Source organism: Podarcis tiliguerta (genome assembly GCF_965153285.1).
Source record: "Podarcis tiliguerta genome assembly, chromosome: 7".
In the NCBI taxonomy this organism is placed as follows: domain Eukaryota; kingdom Metazoa; phylum Chordata; class Lepidosauria; order Squamata; family Lacertidae; genus Podarcis; species Podarcis tiliguerta.
In genome coordinates, this window is record NC_139540.1 from 57247955 (window position 1) to 57270802 (window position 22848).

The window sequence follows — 22848 nt, forward strand, 5'->3', positions numbered from 1 at the left end:
AAAAACAAAATAAAACTAGTCCATCAGCAAGTTCTACCCCAGGCTGTTCCTTGCTGGTTTCTGGTTGCAGGAAGGCTATTTTTTTATTTTAAACTAGGGGGCCATTTAGAAATGTAATCTTTCACCAGCAAACTGAAGTGGCACAGAACATTCTACTTTGTTCTCGCCTTGTTCTGATGCAGACCAGGTCAGAGTTTGGTGCAAATGCAGTGCCTAATCCACAAACCACTTAAAAAGCTTTAATTCCAGACAAAGGGGAGGGGGGGATCCCTTGTCTTACAGAAGCTGCAAACATTACAATATTTGTTTCCTGAGTAACAACAATGCTCATGGACAAGCTTCTATGCTATCACACCGTCCCAAACAACTGGAAATTTCATTTGCTCAAAAACAAGGTAGATTGAGGTAACAGTGATCTGCAGTCTTGCTTGCAATCAACCTCATTCCATGTCTTAATGGTCTAAACACAAAGTGGCATATATAGGCAGGACTTGCCTCTTGTAAATGTATGTTACCCACAACAGAAATAATTCTAAATAATGTTTTCACTGCCAACTTTCTTTTTAATTGCGTACAGACTTGTCACTGCAGTTTACACACTCACAAGACACAAAATTTAAGGTCAAGATTTGATTTTTAAAAATGTGGGCCATCCCTAAATGTACCATTTCTTTCAATATATTTGCTGCCTGCTCATCTTTAAAACTTATGTTACTGCACTTGGATCAACAGCCACGGTATATTTACACAAGAGCATTCCAGTGGCATTTTAAACCTTTCAGACCAAAATATCTAGGTTTTATAATACTTCTGCCCTTTCAAGCAAGACATCTCTTGTGATTTTGAAAATTGTGACACACTGTATTGATGACTAAAGCTTTATTCAACCTTTAGATTTCACAGGCATCTGGGTGGCCACTGTGAGAACAGGATGCTGGACTAGACATGCCACTGTCCTGATTCAACAGACTCTTCTTGTGTTCTCAGAGCATAAATCCTCCATTAAATAATCAATGAATCCATGAGTGACCAACACAGACACAAAATTATCTACGGCCTTATATTTTCTCCTGCATGTTTCACAAATTGCACTGAACACAAATGAACTAATGTTTAAAATATGCTGATGGGCCTAAAAGTTTGCAAAATATCAAAACATCTGTACCTTCAACAACAAACATTCAAGGCAGAAAGTTGAACATTATCAGCAAAGCATAATATTGGCAAGGTAAACATACATTTCAAACCTACAATAATCTGGTTCTCTTACACCTCGGCACAACTCAGCAATTTCAAGGTCTGTGGATGCATCTGCTTTGCACCTTATTGATTATGTTCCAAAGATTTCACAGGTCCCTCTAAATATTGACACTATCAATATGTCCACATGAAATACAGTGGCAGAGGAAAACAGGAGCATAAACGCAGAAATACAAACTGACCAGTCAATCAAATGCTTCCTCATAACCTCACCTCTACAAGTCACTGTAGTTGCACCTGGGAAGAAATGTTTACATATTCAGTTAGCCTGAGATACCAATCTCTCAACACCCTTCAGACATATAAGGAGGGTTTCATGAGAGAAAGAGAAAGCTGGCCACAAGAAAAAGAGGATATGGCCAATGATGAGAGCTAATCATGCCAACAAACAGCACAGAGATCTCATTTTAATTATTTTGCTAGTAAAATAATTTTTATCCCTCCTTCCTGTTGGAAAAGCCACCAAGACACCTAAAAAGAATGATAAAAACAATAGGAAATGCAACACACCATAAACAACACAGCACTTTGGGCAACAGCAAATGAGATACCCAGTCCATCTAATATAAATAAGTTTGCAGTACAGTGGTACCTAGGGTTACATATGCTCTTTTATGCACCTTGAACGCACCTTGTTTTTGAGGGGGAGAACAAGAAAACAATTTTTTTTCCTATTCTCCCCCTCCTATGGTCCGGTGCGTCCTATGGTCCGGTGCATCCAATAGAGCGAAAAATACGGTATGTTTTATATTAACTGCTTAGAGCTTTTGATCAAGCAGTATATAAATCTTGTTAAATTAAACAAAATCTACACATACCCGGAGAATGGTGCCATTCCCAAACTGACCTGTGTTGCCTGCCATTTCACCTCAAAAGCAGGATGACATGGAACAGGACTTCAGTAGTGGATCTGAGTGTTCAAGCAGGTGTATATTAATGTTGCACTGAGCCCAGTCCACTATTTTGTGAAGTACTTTGTCCCTCCCCACAAGAGATGGCTCATTCCTGACTCTTTTGCAGATAGTGGAATAATTTATGTGATGTTCTGTGAGGTAGGGTGGGGGGCTGTGCTGACCTCCCCAATGGAACGAGTGGCCAATAAATCTTTTTTGCCCTGTAAATGTTTTTAAACACCCCCTGTGTAGTCACAATTGTGCAAAGTGCAAGGCTCTTTACGCAAAAAGACTTCAGAACCTAGCAGCACTTCCTGGAATGCCGATGGGATTGTGCAACATAATGTAACCATGAATTAAACATGGAAGCCAACTGGCAGCCAATGATATTGGGCTAATAGTGAAGTTATTTCTGAATTCTGCAAACTCCAAGTAGTTCTTCGGCAGCTGCCTTCTGAACCACCTAAGGTTTCCAAGTACTTGTCAAAAGGTAGTCCCACCACAGAGTGCATTACAGAAATGCATTCTGGGCATTACTAAGGTATGGGTACTGCTAGCGAACCAGCCATATCTGCCTTCAGCCTCTGGGTATCCAGAAGTAGCAATAGTTACAGAGGAATCTCCAGGGTGTGAACCTGCTTCACATTCCTGTCAATTAGGAAGTACAATAAGCCAATCGATCTGTACACATTTAGGAAGGCATGTGGAGATTGGCATTGGATATTGATATTTATATGGAGGAGGGAAATGGGTAACATGATGCTGTGTGAAATGAAAGATTGCAGAACTCATTTCTGGATCTTTACATGCAGAGGCAACACCTGGTACCTGCAAAGCTTCCTTTAAAAAAAAAGTTTCTCTTTAAAACTCTTCAAAAGTGTGTTTCCTTAAAGCAAAGTGCAATATGTCTAAGAACAGATATATCATGTGCTAATTCTCTCTCTCTCTCTCTCTCTCTCTCTCTCTCTCTCACACACACACACACACACACACATACACACACCTAGAGCAGGCCACTGTGCTCCATCAATAAATATATGGTATGAAATGGTGGTTCTTTGCCAAAGAACAAGAAGGAAAGCATCCAGGGATCAGCTCTTTCAGACCCTGTTGGGACAATGCAAGCCATAACAACAGACTCAGAAAGGAGGGGGTTGTGTAAGAGGTCACTATCCTGTGAGCTGCTTTGCAAATCCTTGTTGTTATCCAAATGTATTTGAATCAGCAGAAACGGGAAGCCAAACAAAACCATTTCAGATTGCAAAGCTGGAGTGGAGGACAATAGCTGCCACCTCCAGAAAACAAGAGATCTTTGGCCACCCATGTTTTATGCAGACAAATGAGAACGTGTGCTGCTTCACTCCGGCCATTGAGAGGTCTGTCGAAGGGCTACAGCTGCTTCTTCGAAGAACTGGGTGGCCCGTTCCTTTTCAGCAGCTCAGCAGAGTGTTAAAATCGAAAGATATTACCGCAGAGAGAACTGGGCTTGCGCTCCTTTTGAATAAAAACAAGCAGATTTAACAAGGAGGGTGGCTCATCTGTTGCCAAACATTCTATGTGGTGCTAGGAAAACCCTCTGCAAAGTTCAAGCTAATTTTATTAGGGAAGCTGACGCCACAGAACTTTACACTTACGCAGAATGTAAGTAGGGGCAGATTTACACATTACAATTGTTGTGGGAAACATCGCCAATATTCCGTGAGTGCCCAGATCCAGATACAAAGGTCTTGAAAGATTCACATATGATGTCCATACTTTTAGGAAACACTGATGTTTCATATAGCAACTGTAATGTGTAGAAGTGTCTTAAGCACTGGGGAAGGAGTTCTGCTTAGTTTGCGTTTTAATATGAAGCTACCTAACTGGCATATTCTGAAACTATATGCAAACTGAAACACAGCTACCTTTCAAAATTTGTGCTTCATCAAATTTTGTGATGCAGTTCTCCAGCCAAAAAATACATACGTGTACTAGGGAAGGTATGCATCAAAATGCATATATAGTGGGAAGGTAACATTCCAAAATGTAATATATTAAAGGGAAAAGGTGGACAAATTATGTATATTTCCCCCCCCCTAAAAAAAGGCATCCAAACAGGTGTATATAAAGAGAATTTGGAATTTATACTGCTGATGAATTTCCATAAGGACTTTTTTAAAAAAGCAAACCAATGCACAAATGTGGCAAAAATAAAATTGGAAAGAATTAGAAGGTGAGAGAAACCAAACGGACAGATTTGTCCACGCTGACTTAAGTCTTCCTAACATAATACTGTATCAAAATCTGTCCTTTTAGCTGCATAGCCTTGCACAGCAAGATGCATGTGTTGTGGTGTTTACTTGCAGTCATGATTGCCTACAACTACTTCTCATTTTTGACTGATGTTCCCCGAGTTCACACCTTAAGTAGATATACAAGCGTCTCATGTCTGCTATCATTTCCTGGAGCCATTCCAACCAACTACATTTGAGCAGGAATAGTATTAAATGTGCAACACATTATTAAAAGACTGGGTTTTGGTATAGGTCTGTGCTTCCATTGCCCCTCACACCCCCAGACAAATGAAAGGTACATGCTAAAAGTTACTTGAAAAATACAATCCCTTGTCCGCCAGAGACCAATGCAATTAGAAGAAAAAGAAAACATGGTTCTAATTTATTAATGAACATTTGCTGCCTGTAATTCTACTGCACTTATTCCATTACAGCTTGACATTTCCTATTGTCACTGCTTGCATTTCTAAACAGTTCCACATGACTAGAGCTACTCTGTGCAACTCGCTGAAGACTGTTAATAAAAGAGGAGAACTGGGCTGTATAAGCATGATAATATCTGGCCACATGCTGTAAGATCCGCTGGATAGCAAAAAGGAATCCTCTTCTCAGATATTTTCTAAGCATTTTAGTTTTACATACACAGGCATATTTCAACATCCTCCAACATACACACACAGCGTTTTTCCTTAGGTAAAGTAAGGAAGGGGGAAATAGTTGAATAGGTCTCTCACTGCCCCCCAACCATGCATGAACATAGATAGTAAGCCCCTTCTGAAACAGAAGGGATTTGAGGACCACAGAAGAGTCTAAATGTTGAACTCCTTTCAAAAAACATCTTGCATAGCAGGTAAAACCGGCTAATGCACGCAGCTGCTTTGAAGGAAGTCATCTCAAAAATAAGCAAACCATAGTAGTTTAGGAAAGATTGTTAATGGTACCAGGGCAACCTACTTTACTATCCGCTCAGAAACACTGCAGCACCTTTATCCACCACAGAATCCTGCAATGTCATTTCAAACATATAAACATAGATCATGTTTCCGAATGAAATATTTGGGGGACAGGGAGAACAAGGGCTACAGGTGATGGTTCCACAATAATACAACACATGCTGCTCAATTGGCAAGGAAGCAAAATCCTCCGCCTCGTGTCTGTTCATAGAATATAATAAGCCTCTCTTAGATACCACTTCAAGTATAGCTCTGGCCTACTATTGGAATTTTGGAGCCAGCAGTTGCCACAGAAAGCTTTAAGGCTTGCTGAATTTCCAAGGGAAAGAAAGAAAAAATGTTTTCAGAATTTCTAGGTCACATTTCTACCCCTTCTGGTCCAGAAAACGGGAATGCAAGTAAATTTGATGAGCCTAAGGACCACCTCACATAAGATGTCCATGGGCTGTACTGCATCTTGCAGTCTCTCCCTCAGAACCATACAACTGATGTGTGTGGCCCCAGACTGGGCAAGCACTTCACACGCTTTCAAGACACATAATCAGGAGAGCGGGGGAAAGAGTGTGAGACAACCTACTCTTCCCAAGCCCCAAAGCTTTCCAATCTACCCTTTCTCTTATTGTGCTGAGCTGCAGCAAAGAAAAAAATAAGAAATGCAGGGAAACCCTTTGCTCAGTCTCCAGGTGAGTTGCCCTCTGACCACATATAGCTGGTAAAAGGGCAACACACCATTCCTCGGACTAAAGACAACAGCAGAGTCGCCACAGCAGCAGCTGATGGGAAGCAAGTACAGTGGTTACAATGGGAGCGGTTTGAAGGGAAGTGCGGCAAATAGGAGGCAGCCTGCCATTTGGCTAATCATCCCGCAGCAGTTGCTACTCACTCTATGAGAGCTGATAGGAAGCAATTGGCACAGCTAGGTTAATGAAAAAATTAATGCTCTCATGAATGTGGAGCAGTTTACTTTTGTAAACTGTTATATAAATTATTGGAGAGTGACTCATTATTTTGACCTTGTTTTTGACCAACGTAACACAAAATGTGTCTCGGTCATCTTTGATCACACAAGCCTTTTATTACATTATCCATTTTCTAACCTAAAAGCTCTGGCTTTACGTGCCTTTTAAAAACACGTGCATTTTAATAAAAGCACCTAAATTAATTTCTCAGTCAGCTTGCATTTAGGTTGCCAAATGTCAGGATCTAAAACCGGCAGTCAGTGGCAAATCTTGGCCCATCAAATCTCAGAGCACCAGCAGACCTGTTCTAGTGGAATGAGGAACCCAGAGCAATAATAAGTTCTTAATAAGTCAAAGATGAGCCATGAGAGCTCACAGAGACCTGAGCTCTGACAGACTTGCAAGGGACTCACACTTCAGAGGGAATAGCTAATAGAGCTGATTAGAAGGCGGCATTTTAAATTGCCTGTGTGATGTCGCAGGAGCAAATCTATCATGGAAACATGCATTGGAACCTCAAGAACATTCCTTCTTACCTAAGACAAGTTTGTCACACATTAAGACAGCATGCCTAGTTTCAGATGTCTGTGCAGAAGCAATCCATATTTCATATCGTTATTATTAAAGTTATTTGATTGTATTGTTTTTAATTGCTGAATTTTATTAACTGATGCAAACTCACTAGAAAGGTGCGATATAGGTTTATAAGAAAGTAAATAAATTAATAACAGGGTCTACATTGCAAACCACTGAGCTGTTTTGTGTTGTTAACAAATACTATGCAAAGTTATTTAGGCTGATAATTTGTATGCATTTATTGAATTCAATGGGATGCGTTTCTGAGTACATAGGAATTTGCTTTATAAGTCGGACTATTAAGTCCATCTAGCACAGCACTGTCAACTCAGACTGGCAGCAGCTCTCCAGAGATTTAGGTAAGGATCCTTTCCAATCCTACCTGCAGGACCAGGGATTGCACCTGGAACCTTTTGAATGAAAAGCACGTGCTCTAGCCCTTCCCCCATTGGAGTAAATCTATGGGATTGCACAGCTAAAATCCTTATATTGTAATGTGGTGGTTCTCCTCCCAAACAGGCCCACTCTACTCAAAACCTACAATATGAAAACTTTTTAGTATTCCAGTTAACAGATGGGGGTAATTGATGCTGAGAGACAGAAACTTGTCCAATGTCACACAGTGGATTTAGGAATTAAATCATTCTCAAGAAAAATAGCATAATAGTGCTTGCCGGAATAATACATATTCTTAACAAATAGAAATATACATCATATAAAACAACAGTGAATAAATTGCTTACCTGCACATATTTTATGTTCTATTTCTCATCAATTTCATTTTGGTTTCAGATTGCATAAGGTACTTCCTGTAGGTCTCCATCATCTACAACATAGGATCTTGTGCTGGTGGTGCTGGTAATGCTATCTTGGGCTCACTGACTGAAGAGACAGCCTAAACATTCAGAACACCCAGGGGCGGGGGAAGAGAATAACTCTGAAAATGAGGGAAATCTTTGCAAGTAATCTTTGACCAGAGCAAATAGCAGCACTAGATTCAGTGAGAAACCACTATCTTCCTGTTTGAATATTCCTGCAATACTCACTCTTTCCTACTTTTACTTATAGACAAGGTAAAAGTTGCATCCCCTTACAGAAATGTGATCCCATTCCTACAATAATGTGTAGAACTACTTTCCACAAGATTCCTCGTCACATTATGAAACCACACTTCCACCTCACAACTTGGTGCCATCAGGAAAACAGAGTATGAGTGCAGAGACTCAGAAAATGTCAGCAGCAATCCACACACTGAATAATGAAATGAGTTACATATCTTTCAGGGCCAGCCCTACCATTAGACAATGTTAAGTCCGTATCGCAAGCAACAGATGCTTAGGCACAATGGCAGCAGCCCCTGGCTGTTCCACCTTAGGTCCCCTGGTCTTTCCCTTCCTTTGGAGAACAGAGCTGTGTGGTGCTTCACGGCATCTCTTTGCACACCAAAGCTATGCTTTTGCCTCAGACTCATGATGGAGAGCACGATCCCATCACCAACATTGAATCAAGATTCACCTAACAGTCCAGTCAGCTTACATACTTTGAATGGGGGTCGCCATCTCGTGTTCCACCAAAAACAACAAAATATATATTGGGCAAGATCTGGGACCAGTTAGCACAGAAAACCCGTTTAGGGCAATATTCTCCTAGCAAATGCAATGTACTGTGCCGCAAAGTCATGTATGTTTAAGAACTGAAGCACACAATCAGAAGAATCACATGAGCCCCTCTTGCTGGGCTATACCATTTCAGCCTGTAAATGGGAGAGTGTATGTATCTCCCTGCAGACACAAAGAACACATGTCTGGAGGAGAAAATCCTAGCTTACCTTCTCCCTGACATGCTAGTTGGCGAGGCAAACATCTGCCCTCCATCCTTCAAACCTCATGAGGGTCCCACGAGATGCAGCGTACAAAATTCTCCTCAAGGAATATTTACAAGGGTTAGCCACTCCACTGTTATACTGAAGTGTGCTTTATTAGTATTCCACATTGCTGCTGATGTTGAATCGTAAGACGGAGGAAGGCTATTGTTAAGACAGAAATTGCCTCAATGGATGTGCTGTAATTCCACAGAACCTTTACTCTGTTGCGGAGACCTATTACTCTAACTATGTAGCCACAGCAGATATTCCATTATATACCACAAAGGGCCACTGTGGCACACACTGAATATGCATCTTAAGACAACGTATGAGAGCTTGCAGTTAATTTCTTCTCCTTCGTGCTAAGTAAGAGAGGTATGGCAGGCCACCTGAGAGCTGACTCTTCAGCAATTTATTACCCTCTACTGTTCCTTACAGGTTCTAACAGATGACAGCCATTCGCTTTTAACAACATATTGCCTATGTCAACAATGAAATAATTTGCTTTATGGTGAGTGTATGATTCCCCCCCCCCCCCATCTGTATTCCACCTCTGTATGGAAACTCTGTTGCTACTCGCCACCAGCTCTCCTATTTTAACAGCTGTGAACGTACCATGAGGTTTCCCACCCCACCACCCCACCCCAGATCCTGGAATCCCTGCAACATGAAATGCATTAGCATACTAATTGGCCGTGAGGGTGTTCCATTAGTTTTGTTTTATTTTGTTTTGCATTTATTCTAACATATACACTGAATTATCAGAGGCTAACAAATGTGACACGCTCTTAATCCTGGGGTGCCATGTTGTCTAGAGTACAACCAGCAGCTACAACAAGAGTACCATTGGCCTAAGGACAATGAAAAGGTATTTGAAGGAGTTCAGCTTTCCATCTATATTTGCTTGACCCTTACCATTCCTGGCTTATATAAAGCATCTAGCAGGAGAGGACTGACCAACTGGATGCAGAAGATAATTTATTTTATTTTTAACACAAAATGTAATGCCTCCTTGCAGGAAATCATTGATATGCTGCCCTAAAATAAATATTCAGTAAACCCAAAGAAATGTAACAAATGCTCACCACAAATTTCACCTTCTCGGGTAAGATGCTCATGGCAGTGGCTGCTGGGAAATTATTGGGTGGACCCATTTAAATTTGGCTTTGACATGGAACAGGCTTGATCACTCTGATGCATAACCTATCCTGGAAAAAGAACAGGAGGAATCTGACCTTGCTAATTCTCCTCAAACTTTCAGTGGCTTTCAATACTAGATAGTTCTTTTTTTGTTTGTTTGTTTTTTATTAAGGGTTTTCTTGTTTTACAGAAGTAAGTGTAATGCCTCGTTGTTGTTTTTCCATGTAACATTTTTACAAATCCATTTCATTTGTTGAGGCATTAGGGGGAGAAGAAAAGAAAAGGGGGGGTGGAGAGAGGAAAAATGGAAGGGGGTGGGGTCGGGTGGCGGTGTTTCTATTGTGTTTAATGTATGTAGAGTTTGGGGTCAGCGTTGTTTGTGTTGTTCACTTGTGTTCCTTTGGTGGTGAGAGAGGTTGGGGTTGGCCTAGGGTGTGATTGTTTGCTTGTGATTGGCTGTGGTGATCTTTGTTTTCGTGTGTGAGTGAGGTGGGTGGGTGTTTTGGATCAGGTTAGCCATATTGATTTGGATGTTGTTGGTGGGTTATTGTCATTGTCCTGTTGGGACATTTTGATGGCAGTCTTGAGAAGGCGGTGCCAATGGTGGATCTTGGTAGCTACGGCATGGTGTGGAGCAGGACTACATCTTGTCCCCCATGCTATGAAATATATACATGAAACCTCCGGCGACAGTCATCTGGAGAAGTTGGGTGATATATAATAAATATGTAGAACATCCAGCACTGTTTCTCTTTTTCATCAGAATCAGGGAGTGCTGCAGCTGGGGGCAGTGTCGGAAGGCATGAATGGGCTGAATGAGGTCCAATAAGCTTAAGCTTAATCTACACAAGAAGAGGTACTGTTACTGGGTGGTTTTTCTGACTTTGGAGGTTGTGTTCAGCCTTGGCTGAACGGCATTGCACTAAGGATTAGGACTGCAGTTTGGGGGCGATGCCAGATCTGTCTCTGGAAGTCCAAATGGATTATAGGGGCCTTGACCCTTTTCACAACCTCTGGCTAGTGCAACAGCTACATCACTTCTTCAATGAAACTTGACCACTGGCCTACAGTGGTACCTCGGGATGCGAATGGGATCCGTTCCGGAGCCCTGTTCGCATCCCGAATGGAATGCAAGATGTGACAGCACGTCTGTGCGTGCGCGGGTCGTGTTTCGCTGCTTCTGCACATGCGCGAGCGGCGAAACCCGGAAGTAACGTGCTTCATTACTTCCGGGTTGCCACAGAGCACAACTCGAACGCGCTTAACCCAAAGCACATTCATCGAGGTATGACTGTATTTAGGTTAGCTCCTGCCTGACTTACTATAATGCATCGTGCTTTGATTACTGAACATTCTGCACAGCAAGAGTCACCAATATGGTTCCTGTAACTCACAGGGTTTCCTCCCTCCACTGAAATTAGGCTTAAAAGAAGTCAACAGTAGTCAATGGGGTGGGTTTCAGTGTGTGCTCAGTTGCAGCGTGCGTGCGCTGCATACAACAGTTTTTCTTGCTTGAAATGGGCCCTCGAGCCTAGAAAGGTTCACAACCTCTGCTGCACACTACCCTGTGCAACACATCCTGTACAAGTATGACCTGCTTGGACTTCTGTGATGCTATGTAAATGTGGAGGCCCTTGCAAGACTCCTTGGGAGCTTCAGTTACAAAATACAGTGGGTGGTCTATTAGCAGTTTTTATCTTACTTTAGAATATTTACACACCACCCTTTGCAAAGGCTGTTTTATAACAAAAATAAGTACATAAAAGTACAGTGGTACCTTGGTTCTCGATCTTAATCCATTCCAGGAGTCCATTCAACTCTCGAAACTGTTCAAAAACCAAGGTGCAGCTTCCGATTGGCTGCAGGAGCTTCCTGCACTCAATTGGAAGCTGCGTTGGACATTTGACTTCCAAAAAATGTTTGCAAACCGGAACACTCACTTCCAGGTTTGCAGTGTTCAGGAGCCAATTTGTTCCAACAACTAAGCCATAAAAACACAATTTGTTAGAAACACACAACAACCAAATAAAAGTTACTAGTAGCACCAAGAGCAACAACCAGAACAGCAACCTCCTCCAAGCATTCTTCAAAAAAGTCTTCACCCATCCCCTAAAGCTGTAAACAAATAAGGCTCAGTCTCGGATTGAAGGAGACACCACTGAAAAAGCCCTTTCCTGGGCTCCCACCCACTATGTACCTTATCCCACGTAGTGAATATGAGGAGGCCCCATGGGCTGATATGAAAACACAGGCAGCTCGATATGGAAGGAGGTGTTCTTGCCAGTGAACGAATTCTCCTGCTCAGCACATTTTTCACTACATTCATCCAAAAGTGCATAAAGTAGCAACTTAGGAAAAACAATTCAAATAAAACACTTAAAAGTTTAGACATCTGCATCTGAATTCTAGCTGGAAGGCACTGAAGCAAAAAAAAAAAGGGGGGAGGAAAAAAAATAGCCTTTGAAGAGCTGATCATTTTATAACACGCAGAAAATGTGCTTCTTTGGCTATGTACCTAAACAACTGCCTCTATTAAAAACTACGGCACCATTTTGGTTCCAGACGGCATGCAAAATAATTCATAAATGACAAAGATCAGTGGGCTCGGTGCAGCTGTTGAACGCCTGCACTTTGGCCACCCACTTCAGTGGAATTGAGAGCTTTCGATCAACTCCCAACTCTCACAGGCCTTTGAACAGTACCAGAACATGTGTTTGATACTTTAAAAAAAATAAAAATCTGGAGCCAGCCAAATATGAAGGATTAGCAGGCCAGGCAATCTTGCAAGTGCACCCAAGCATCGCCTCCCCATTTTCCGTTGAACTTTTTTTTTTATCAAAAGTCTTCATGGGAAACATAAGTTCAACAAAATGATTTCTGCCCTTCCTTCTCAGCTTTTAATCTTCACAGATTCTGTAAAAATAACTCAGAGTATTAGCTACTTCTATTTCTAATTAGCCGATTACATTTGTTACTGCGACAGCCAAATAATTTAATATATACCCAAGTCAGAATACAAGCCCAAGTTTTATTTCCAACTTTGGCACTGCCGTTGTTTGTTTGTTTGTTTGTTTGTTTAATAAGGTTTTCTTTTCACCTCTTCTAAAAAAGTTGTCAAACACAGGAAAGGAAAAGGAGAAGAAAAAAGAGGAAGGGAAGGGAAATGAGAACATTATCTCCAAGTTTGTGATCTAATTAATTCTGGCACAAAACACTAGGAAGGAAGCTAAGGGTTACTGGACTGTGCGGATTTGAGTTTGTGCGTATGCATGTATATATCCTGTTCCAATCTACTGAAAGCCACTTTGTGTATCATTCAATCAAAGGAGAGGATATAATTCTCCTAAATAAATAAACAATCCACATTTGTACCAGAAATCACCCTATCTTTACCCAAAATGCTGATTTCACTGCCAGCATTTATATTTCAAATGAGGTTGCAATTTTATTTTTTTTAAAGAGCACCTTTAATGAGATATTAAATGTTTGAAACCAGCGCTGCTCAAGACAAGACAATAATATGGAGAAGATCAAAATGCAATGGTTGGCTGCATGACTAGGAATGACGGAAGATGCAGTTAACAGCACAACATCTGGAGACCATTGCCCTGCATTAAAAACAACATTGTGCAGAATCTCTATGATAACTAAATGAGGGGGGAATTGTCAATTCCATAGAAAAAGGGCTAGTGCAGAAGCAAATCTACTTTGAAATAACACTGAGCCAACTATATGTTGCCTTACAAGTCGTCCTCAATTCTGCTTAAGATATATGAGGGAAAATAGAAACAGGTCAGCTTTCTGTGGAAACCATTTACAGTGGTACCTCGGCTTAAGAACATTTTGGAGGTCTGCTCTTAACCTGAAACTGTTCTTAACCTGAAGCACCACTTTAGCTAATGGAGCCTCCTGCTGCCGCTGTGCGATTTCTGTTCTCATCCTGAAGCAAAGTTCTTAAACCGAGGTAATATTTCTGGGTTAGCAAAGTCTGTAACCTGAAGTGTATGTAACCTGAAGCGTATGTAACCCAAGGTACCATTGCACTATTGTTACTATAGTCTTGTATTTAGAATACTTGCATAGTGTATCTACCCACACATCCCAACTTTAGAATCTTATCAGCATTAGGTTTGCTGTCATATCATCTAGGTACCTTTGCCACAGCTGCCTCTAGGGTTTGGGTTACCTGCCTTTCAGCACTGCTGACATATGCTGCACATCAAAAGATGATGTAACCTGGTACATGAACAATCTCCCATTCATGCATCACTGATGTCATTCCCTTCCTCCCCTCCCATTAGTATAGCAAACATATAGCCTCAAGGAAAAGAGATGTGGCTAAGATATTTCATAGCATTTCAAGAGCGTCTTTATAAGCAAGCTGGAACCATGTTCTGCCAGAGCTTGGTGACCAAGAGCTTGACTGAAGAAAAGCATGCACATCAACAGCTACTGATCAGTAATCAATGGCTTTCCTTCCTGGCAGTCTTGCCTGCTCTCCAAAGAATACGGGGTTTGGAGCATTCAGAAATTCCATGCTACTCAAAACACCAAAAGCAGCAGAAAACTAAACAGCATCTAAATAAAACCAAATGCTCTGCAAAATGTCTCGGGAATGCAGATGTCGGAGATACAATCTTGTGGGGCCCTTCTCTTGCTGGCTTTGCTTGCATTCTGGATTAGATTGGCTGGCGCATGGATTTAATGAAGCCATACTTGAGAAGTGAAGTGGTACTTTGATACAGTGTTCTGACCTTCACTGACTCCCCTGTGAATTGTAATCTATTGCTGCTAGCGATAGCTGTGTGTATGGGTGCTACAAAGTACATAGAATCAGTAGGCCATCTAGTCCTACAATGCAGGAATCCTGTCCACAGCCATCCCTCAGTGAACTCAAACCACCAAGCTTCTCGTTAACAGTCAGACCCACTGACCCACAGGAAGACAGTTATGATGGTTAGGACTTCTGTAACTGGATCTATGAGATATTTTATTTCAGCAAATATAGGTGTATTTAAACCAAGGCTGTATTTTGTTCTTTTCCTGCTTCAGGTTTGCTTGGGTGTTTTGTTTTGCTTTTCTTTGACAACATGGTAGCTCATATTTTATCTTCATCAGCAGACAAGACATAAAATTACCAGTTTTATTATATGTGTACGACATGGTGCTTGTGTTCCTTTTAATTGGCGATCTAATCAACGTTCGAGTTTGCACATTAGCAAGCCCAGTGGGTCAGGGAGTAAAGCATAAACAATAATAAAGACTACAGCATCAAGACTGCAATGGAAAGAAATCAATCTGTTTACCAATGTACAGTGCTTCATTCAGAGCGTATCATTATTTTCCTATGGATATTCTGAACTTTGAAGCAAAACACAGAAACATAAAGCAATAGGTGAGAGCAAAACAATACTTAGAAAATAATATGGATTAAGTAATCATTTGAATGGGAATCTTAGGTTTATTATTTCATAAGGGAGGAGCTGGGGTGGGGAGAGTGTGCGAGCTGTGCAGAAGTAGGGGTGATATGTTGCATGAATGGTCCTTTGTTAGGTGTGGGGAGAAGAGATGAGAAAACAGGAGCTGTGCAATAGGCAGCAGGGGTTGGTATGCAGCTGGCTCTGATGGGCCTTTGCTGATCATTGCTGGAGGCAGAGAATAATCTTGTCCCATCTGCAGTTGCGCATCAACAGACCCTCAACAGACCCTTCAAACCTCAAATGGATTGGTTTGTGAGGACTGGGATTGACCTTTTGCCTCTAACCAAGGTAAAGGGGGGGGGGAATGGCCTGTGTGTGTGTGTTGGCAGAAGGAGAGAGGCAAGCTATCTGCAACGATAACTGATTGTTTGGGTTGGGAGTTTCTAGTGTTATTGGAGTTTGCCTACTCCAAACAGGACTCCAACAGAAGGGGAAACAAAGGATGAGTTGGTCAAAGCTTCAATGACACACTGGGCAACGGAGATAAGGCATAACATTGACCTAAATCTTTGGGAGAAACTTTGGAAGAATGATTTGAAATTTATTGCATGTTATACACTGAAAGAGAATAATATGAAAAACAAACAAACAGGCCTTCTATAGGCCTCCCCCGCCTGTTAAAAAGGCCACTCTCCAGCACCATTTCATTTAGTATTGGTAAAGCAGTCTAAGCACTGCCCATAGTCTTAGTCACATTAAATGCCATCAGTTATCATCAGGTATGTCAAGGTCTAAGGAGATGGTGTATGTACATAAAATCATTTGTACACCTCAATTAAAGGATATGTGTATATATGCATAGGGACGTGGGTGGCGCTGTGGGTTAAACCACAGAGCCTGGGGCTCGCCAATCAGAAGGTGGGCAGTTTGAATCCCCACAACGGGGTCTCCCGTTGCTCGGTCCCTGCTCCTGCCAACCTAGCAGTATGAAAGCATGCAGTACAAGTAGATAAAATGTATCGCTCCAGTGGGAAGGTAAACGGTGTTTCCGTGCGCTGCTCTGGTTCGCCAGAAGCAGCTTAGTCATGCTGGCCACATGACCCGGAAGCTGTACGCCGGCTCCCTCAGCCAGTAAAGCGAGATAAGCACCACAACCCCAGAGTTGTCCGTGACTGGACCTAATGGTCAGGGGTCCCTTTACCTTTATATATATTCATTCATGGATAGAACTGCAATTGCAGCTGGTGCTTTTGGGGGTGGTGCACCAGAGCTATTCCACTGTTCAAGGGTCTGGCTGCTTTTCAGCTTGGAAAACAGAATGATTTTAAGAACAGGATGCTGTCTGTTATGATATAAACAAGGAGAAAGTACTGCTGTGCTATATGCTGTGTACTGAATCCTCACAACAACCTTTTGAGGTAGATTAGGCTGAGAAACTGTTAGACTAAGAGAGGGTCAAGGTCACCTCACAAGTTTCATGGCTGAGTTTGAATCCTAGTCTCCCATGTCTCAGTCCAATACTCTAACCACTATGCAACTGTGGTTCATATTAGACCCTGCTAGAGACACGGTCACTAATACTGTCTGAAAATTTAACCCACTGAAATGAGAGCTCGTAATATGCATTTGATTAATCAAATAAACTAACATTGCGTCCTGAGAACATCCTCCCCAAGCTACGTTAGATGAAGCAATCACAATTAGATTTTGCCACATAGACTTCCTGGCTGTCAAAAACAGTTCACACGATTTCATTGTATGATTAATTATTTTCTGGATGTCGTGTCACCAGTTGCCAAAAAGGAGGAGCCTGCGTTTCCACAGTGGGATAGGTCTACATTATCAGTTCTAAAAAAACCTGATCCTTGGCATGCCATGATAAATTATCAACAGGGTCTTGAAAAGTATTTGGGGTATTTAAGTCACCTAGGAGAACTTTTCACATCTCTGGTTCAGCAGTACTAGATAAAAAGATACTGAGACAATCATTCAAAATTGCATCAGTGTACATACAAAGGGAAGGAAATTAAGAAGCATGCCTTTTTATACATACTGTTACTGAAAGGAAACACACCGCATTTATTACCTCGCTGCTGAAAAGAGTATGGATGCTGCTCATCTCCCCATGGAAGGTACAGTGGCACCTCTGGTTACGTACTTAATTCGTTCTAGAGGTACATTCTTAACCTGAAACTGTTCTTAACCTGAAGCATCACTTTAGCTAATGGGGCCTCCCGCTGCTGCCACGCCACCACCGTGTGATTTCTGTTCTCATCATGAAGCAAAGTTCTTAACCCGAGGTACTATTTCTGGGTTAGCGGAGTCTGTAGCCTGAAGCGTATGTAACCTGAAGCATATGTAACCTGAGGTACCACTGTATGGCTAAAAAGTCACGGTCCCAGCAGCTACAGTCAGAGTTAGTGTGTTGCCCAGTTGATGGTAATGAGTGAGGTAAAGGTCACAGCCTGTTCACCCAAAAGGCCTTTCAACACCCCTTCTGTTCCAATGCAGGCATGCCTTGCACATATACACACACAGTTTTGCCCAGACTCTTATGACTTGTTCTGGCCTAACTGAATTTATTTATCCTGTCCACCCTTAAGTCTCTTAAGCCTCAGGATCAAAGAACTCCAGCACTCTGGGTATAAAAACAGCTGATAGTGAACACTTAATTTGACTTTCACAAAATAATAAACAGAAGAGTTTAGCACAGAGAACGAGCCCCAGTCTAAAAAGCAAAGAAAAACAACCCATTGTTGTACAGGTTTTAATATTTATTGAACTAAACTGAATGCATTGATCTCATATAGCTCGAGCTGAGTCATCAGTTTAGTGGTGGAGACAAGTCAAGACAAAACTAATTCACTTGTGCCCAAAATTGTGCAGATTTCTCATCTGCTTATAGCTAATTGTGCCTTGTTGTAGCTGTCTTATATTAACGTTAACTATAATCAAGTGTTGGGTTCTTGCTTAATATTGTGCTGGTTTTATTGTTGTGAGCCACCCAGAGGGCATACCTGGCCATAGGGCTAGGGCATAAATTTAATTATACCACCAAAAAATTAAAGCAGCTGGTAGTGATGTGCACTTTTAACTGCTACCTCAGAGCAGATGTCTATCTCGTCTAACATCATGCTTCCTACAGAGGCCAAAGCTCATTCCCACTGTTGCTTCTCAGCCACTGGGTCTTAGCAATCTGCTTAGAGCATCATAACACAAAACTATGGTTAGTGTTGAATGCAGAAACTTTGGGCTGATGTGCTTCTCCTCCTTCTCCAGTGCAAACCCAAGGAGATCAGGAGCATTCCCTTCTGTTTTCAATATGTCATGATTTATCATTATGTCCAAACCTGAAACTATGGTTAATCTTAACGATGGTTTAGGAAAACAAACCAGGATCAGCCACAGTTTGAAGTTAGCTTGTTCCCCTAAACCACAGTTAAGATCAACCACAGCTGCTGATAAAATATTAAGCTGCACTTAAGATTGCACATGTTTTCCTGTTGTCTGAAGGCTCAGAGCAGATTAATGTCAAGTTAATGTGGGCAAGGGGAAGCAGAACTGAAACAAATGGAGATGGGGTAGTTGAGAGGGCTGTCTATATAGAGACAGATCAGCAGAAACATTCTCATTCTTGCCCTCTCTCCCTAAGCAGGTGGCAAAGCTCTACATGTCATCCACAGGGGTGCAGCTCCACCTGCTATCTAGAAAGCATTAAGTTAATCATCTTCAGTAAAAATATCAGCTAAGCCATCATGTGCTAGGTATAGAGATAAAAAGCCACTCAGAACAGATGTATGATTACCTGGCTTTGCTATTGTACAGTCATACCTCGGGTTGCAAACGTGATCTGTACGGGAGGCACATTCGCAACCAGCAGCATTCGAAGCCTGAAGCGCAGCATCTGCACCCGAGCATGACACAATTCAGTGCTTCTGCGCATGGGTGTGATGTCATTTTGTCATTCCGGTACTTCCGGGTTCAGCTCGGTCCACAACCCGAAAACATGCAACCTGCAGCGTTCGTAACCGAAGGTATGACGGTACCTTTCTACTCATAGATTTATTTCATCCCGCCCCCCCCAAAAAACCCCAAAATCACTCTTTCCTCACCTTACAATCTTTCAAAAATCCAGAGAGCTCTGGTTAGTATAAACTATGGTTTGTTCAAGCAAGGACAGGATCAAACCATGTTGCAATGATCCTAGTTTCTCCTCAAACGATTGTTCAAACTAAACTAACACACACTGGAAAGCAGCTCCAGAGATTTGGGACAGAACAGTGTGTATGCTACAGATAGAAGGGGGCATCAGTAAAAGCAATCTACTCTTCTCTGCTGTTATTTGACATCTCTATTGGATCAAAAGTTCTCCTCTGAATGCAAGGACACCAGTTACCTTCAACTCTTGTCTTTAGCTTAGCTACACAATCAGCAGAATCACAACATGCAGCTACTGCTGAGCTATGCTACTTCAGAATACAAGTGGGGATGCTCAATGAATCCTCCCATATAAAATCTTCTGGAACACAGAAAAGCAAATCTGATCTCTGTGCCATGCAAGTTTCCCTGAGAATATTTTTAAAAAGTTTAAACATGCAGCACCCGCCCTCCTTCAGGAAAACCAAAAAACTGTGCTGTGAAACAGTCTAGTCAAGTGCAACTATGTGACAAAATTCTGTTGAGTATGTGGCTTTGCTCTAATTTTAATCCAAGGCATGTGTGTGTGGTCTACCATGAAGAATCACAAAATGTGAACTAATTTGCAAGTGGCGTAATAAAACGAGTCTTTCTAATTACTGGATCCTCACTTCATATTTTAAAAAAATGCTACACATGGCTGAAAAGAATAAAGTCACACATATTCCATATTGGAAAGAAGGAAGTATGTTAGAGCCCTGAAAACATTTAGAAATATGCATAATGTTGTAAGTTTTTGTCAAAATCCTTAGGGGACACACTAACAAAATTGTGATCAAAACTACGCACACATTTTAAAGGTGAAAAGGCAGCCGTCTTGGGCAGTTGGTTTCGGGAGCAATGAAAGGGCCGAAAAAATGTTATTTGATTTAAAATTGTTGGATTTTTACCGCCAGGGAAAGGAAGAAGTGCTTGCGGGATTTTCTGCCTCAGGTGCCAAAATAAAATGACCAGTCTTGGAGGCTGCATCTTGATGGAGAGGGAACATTTGCTATTCCATCTCAGACAGCAAAATATCTTAGGACATCCATGAAAACCCAGATCAAAGAAAAGCTGCCATGGAGATTTCATGGGAACTAGATAGAACACATGTCCTTTTCCATTTTTATCTCCTCTTTGCCCTAACATCTGCTTTACTCATATGACAAATGGTGATGCTTGTTCTCCTTCTAATGCCATAATTTTGCCATCAATTTTGCCATCACTTCGGTAACAAAAAAGAATACTTTCAGTACATATCAGAATGTAACTTAAGAAAGGATTGTTTCTGTCTGATAAACCAAATTTATACAATTTTCTCAGTCAAATTCCTATCAACTTCGAAAGGAGCTGGGTTTTAATAAACTATTTTTCATTAATGTTTCTGCCGTTCCAAGCTCCCCTTTTCATCTGCTTGACATGCTCTGTCAGACTGATCGTCATCACTCCAGTTCTGGGAAAGTTGATCAACTACAGGCTCTTCTGTCGGAGATAAGAGGCTAATGATAACTCATCATCATGACGACAGGCTTGAAACAATTTACTGCTGCAATGAGAAAGCAAGCACAGGTTGGTGGTGCACATATGCCTTCTCGGGAAACAGGGCTTTCAAAATGCTTATCTTCCCACCTCATTTGTTGGATGAATGAATGTTGCCTACAACGCAGGCTTAAATGTCATCGTGACACATCACACATGCAAGCAAACAGCAAGTATATCAATGAGAAAATCAATAGGGAAAGAGTAGCCAGTAATTACATGTCACTGATATTTTCCATATTTTAGCTCTTTCCCCCTCTGTTCTTCAAAACGGCCTCGTGTTATTTCAAACACAACTAGAAGCTTGTAGCCAAAAGAACTGGCTTGTTAGCTCAAATCAGCAGGTGAAATTCAGCCTCCAACCCCTCACTCAACTGACTCTTGGGTACTAGGATTCTCATCGTCCAATGATGAGGCTTTTCCTGGCACAGGGATAGACTGAGGAAGACTTCACCTACGTACATTCTTTCAACCAACCCTCTCAAGACTTCAGTTTCTCCACTCACTGTTCCCTTCCTCAGAGGCGAAACTAGGCTATTTCACTCAAGTCAAAGACCCAGTTTGGCACACCCACCCTACTCACAGTTTGGCGCGCGCACACACACACACACACACACACACCTCAATGGCGCTCCTCTGGAGGCTTCACCTGGGGCAAAATACCTGGCTAGCCCCCCTGTAAATACGGCTTCCTATAGTCACTCTGCCTGTAGTCTCCCCCGAACTTCACTTTCCATCCTACTGTGATCTCTTCCTACTCAGCGTTCTTGACTTCAACCTGACTTTTCCTCCCATCATTGCAATGTGATGATTTACTCCCTGGTGACATATAGACTGTTGCTGGATACTGTCCTGAAATGCTGGCGAAAATTCCTTATATCATACTCACTCAAGACTAGTGGAGTCAAAGGCTTCCCTGCCACAGGTGTGATACATACGAATGAACAAACAAGTTTCAGGTTTTTGTGGGCCCTCAAGATGCTTATGGGAGTGTTCTCCTTTCACCTGTCATTTAGTACTCTCTCATTTGTTCACTAACCATGTCCCCCATTCTTTCCTCTATGAAAGCTTACGCTGCAGAAAATTTGTTAGATTTTAAAGGGGCCATTTGTTGCTTCCAGGTCCCCAGAAACCAAACAGTGTTTTTCAGACCTAACTAGACCTCCCACTGATCAAAACCCAACTCAGAAAATGAGAAGACTGCAATCCTATGCATGCTTGCCTGGAGCAAATCTCATTTAGATCAATGGCATTTACTTTGGAATGGGTGGTTTTGCAGTAAATCAAACACATACAGAGCAGAGAAGGAAAAATGTATTCAGATAAATGAACAAGCCAAGCCATGGTCTACATATCAGTATACAAGGAATATGGTCAAGGAGTGAAGCATGCACCTACAGACAGGAAACATAAAACAGATACTCAGTGAAAAAGAAAAGGCCTAGCCAAAACCATCCTGAATCTGTGAATTTCAGTTTGAGTCATGCAGTGTATGAATATCCTAGAAATACACCAGGAAAAGGCTCTCTTGATTAAACAGTTTGAAGGCTTGCAGGACAGATGCGTATGAAACTGGAAAGAGATGGAACGACTCAGTAGAATTCCAGGCCTGCAATGCCGCTGCCACCACAAGGTCCTTCTCCAAACACTTCCCAAGAAATTGGGGCAGGACCACAGGTCCAAGAGCCCAGCTTCGCCGATGACAATGGCAATATGAAAGCTCTATATGTGGTGTTTTATCTGTCATGACTTTCACACCTAGAAGCCATCAAGTGATATACACAAATCTGAGTCA

General features: G+C 41.7%; 1 protein-coding gene across 27 annotated transcripts in view; it reads right to left on the reverse strand.

The window, feature by feature from the left end:
• LOC310681456 (uncharacterized protein) overlaps window positions 1–22848 on the reverse strand; it is a 370382-nt gene that overhangs the window by 174633 nt on the left and 172901 nt on the right. For 16 of the 27 annotated variants that reach the window (XR_014513284.1, XR_014513287.1, XR_014513288.1 and 13 more), the window contains one exon: window positions 7658–7809. The exons of 8 other annotated variants lie outside the window; for them this stretch is intronic. The gene's annotated coding sequence lies outside the window, so the exon portion shown is untranslated. Of the gene's footprint in view, window positions 1–7657; window positions 7810–8742; window positions 8835–9863; window positions 9987–14071; window positions 14122–22848 lie in introns of those variants that run through there. 3 more of the 27 variants (XR_014513300.1, XR_014513301.1, XR_014513302.1) reach the window with 3 other exon arrangements.